The 2182-nt window shown below is 39.6% G+C and overlaps 2 non-coding genes across 2 annotated transcripts; both read left to right on the forward strand.

The window, feature by feature from the left end:
* The first annotated feature begins 1004 nt into the window (after positions 1-1004).
* Positions 1005-1076, forward strand: trnah-gug (transfer RNA histidin (anticodon GUG)). Its single transcript has one exon. It is a non-coding gene; the product is annotated as a tRNA-His (tRNA).
* Positions 1077-1175: 99 nt separating this feature from the next.
* trnar-acg (transfer RNA arginine (anticodon ACG)) lies at positions 1176-1248 on the forward strand. The gene has a single exon. It is a non-coding gene; the product is annotated as a tRNA-Arg (tRNA).
* The last annotated feature ends 934 nt before the right edge of the window (positions 1249-2182 follow it).

The following is a 2182-nucleotide window of genomic DNA, read 5'->3' on the forward strand; positions in this document are numbered from 1 at the left end:
GTAGCTTTTGTAGACAGGTACCGCCAACAAATCTTTGGCCATCTCAGCATGTTGATTTGGGGAAACGGAGATAAATCAGGGATTTCACCTTTAGGGACCCTTTAATGCAGTTTTGCCTCATTTATTGAAATATTTTCTTTTTTCCCACAAGCAAAACCACACACTTTTACAGTTTCTGTCTCAAGTTTTTAGTAATTCTCAGTGATTGTCATTAATGAAAAATAAAATGATCAGTCGTCTTAGCAAGTACCCCAAAATAATTACATTACATTACATGTCACTTGTTAGACGCTTTTATCCAAAGCGACTTACATACTCAATACTGTGGGCAATCCTCACAGGAGCAATTTGGGGAGTTATATTCTCAAAGTCAACTAAAATCAAGGCTAAAGGTTGCCAGTGTAAAATAGGGCTTAAGAAAACAATCACATTTTGGATTAGTAGAAGTGCAGTGTGAAGCATAAAACCCTGTGTTTAGATTAACTCCGGGGGTTACCAATGTGTGTGTGAGTGTGTGTGTGAAAACGTCCTAAGTTATACCAGGCTCAACTTTAAGAGGACACTAAAAAATCATGCCTGGCTGGTTGCTTTAGTTGGTCTTTATGTGATGTTTTAACATCAATAATACAAACTACTCATGAGATATTTTAATAAACAGCATTCCTGTAAAAGACACCAGCCAGAGTAAGGTGCTGTGAGGTAGACACCTGGGCTGAAGTCGAATAGTCAATTTAGCTTAGGAACCTTCCTAACGGAGTGAAATGACCCGGAAGTCCCTCAGTGGCAGCCATGATAAGTGCCGTTCGAATTCTCTTTAAGTCATACGGGCTATACCTCAGTGGTAGAGCATTAGACTGCAGATTAAGACGTCCCTAGTTCAAATCTGGGTAACCCCGTTGTAAGTGTACTTGCCTTTTAAAATGCCAGTTCAAATCTGAGTGCCCTCTTTGTAAGTGTACTTTCCTTCAGAATGGTATGTTTGCAATACTGTGAGAACTACAGTGGCCGTGATCGTATAGTGGTTAGTACTCTGTGTTGTGGCCGCAGCAACCCCGGTTCGAATCCGGGTCACGGCAGCAGTTGCAGTCTGCTTTTATGTTTTTGGTTCTACCTACCTACTGCATTTTTAGTTCATTTTCTACAGTTTAAAAGCTGCTACAAAAGCAAAAAACAAAGGGTTAGTGGCGCAATGGATAACGCGTCTGACTACGGATCAGAAGATTCCAGGTTCGACTCCTGGCTAGCTCGTCTCACTTTAGTAGATCAATTGTTCCTCATTTCCTAATGTACTTCTCAAAAAACTGTCCGTCAAAGTACACCTGGAATGAGGGATCGACATGGGTCAATGGGCTTTCAACATTTCCAACAGTACTTCTCAACAAACAGTCCATCAAAGTCAATGAACATTTGAAACGAGGAACAACACTATTATGGCCCTTCAACATGAAACCAAGCTAATATGAAATATTTCGTTTTTACCCTACGTGGGCTTTTTACTTCTGGTCATTTGAGCTTTACAGTAATGTCCAGCCTATCAGTATGTGTCTGAACTCTTAGATGATAGGAAAGGAGGTTTCAAACTTCCTTTATAGCCTCCTTTATCTTAGGAACCACTGGACCTCCCTTGACGAAAGGAGAGGAGAAAATGCTGCCCCACAATGCCTTGCGGCCGCAGCATTTGCCGTCACACAACAGTCGGCCGTTCACAGAAACAACCGATTATGACCGAGAAATGACATCTTGAAAGTTACGGTGCTTATTAAGCATTTTAAAACGTATGTGAACGTTCATCAGTATTATAATCAAAAAGAGAAATATGAACGTTAGTTTTTACTGAAATGATCAAATAAAGACAACATCTCACAGTCTTTACTGAGCTGTGTGGAGTTTGTTCAACTTTTAAAAGATGTTTGAATGGTGATATACACAGTGATAGATGTTAAGGACTTACGTTTATAATAAATACATCTGTATTGATTTTAAGATATTTTCATAGTTCATACAATCATACGTATTGGGATCATTTGTATTAATGTGGACCGGAGGGAGAGGGTGACGAGCATAAGTTTCACTTTCCTTTTTTATTTAAATTCCAACTTTGGTCATGAAGAATATGTTTCTCTGTTGTCCACGTTCATAAAGCAAAGCAACAGCATCAGAGCACGGTGCAGAGTCTCTAGAT

This window comes from Pseudochaenichthys georgianus, chromosome 1, assembly GCF_902827115.2.
Source record: "Pseudochaenichthys georgianus chromosome 1, fPseGeo1.2, whole genome shotgun sequence".
Lineage (NCBI taxonomy): Eukaryota > Metazoa > Chordata > Actinopteri > Perciformes > Channichthyidae > Pseudochaenichthys > Pseudochaenichthys georgianus.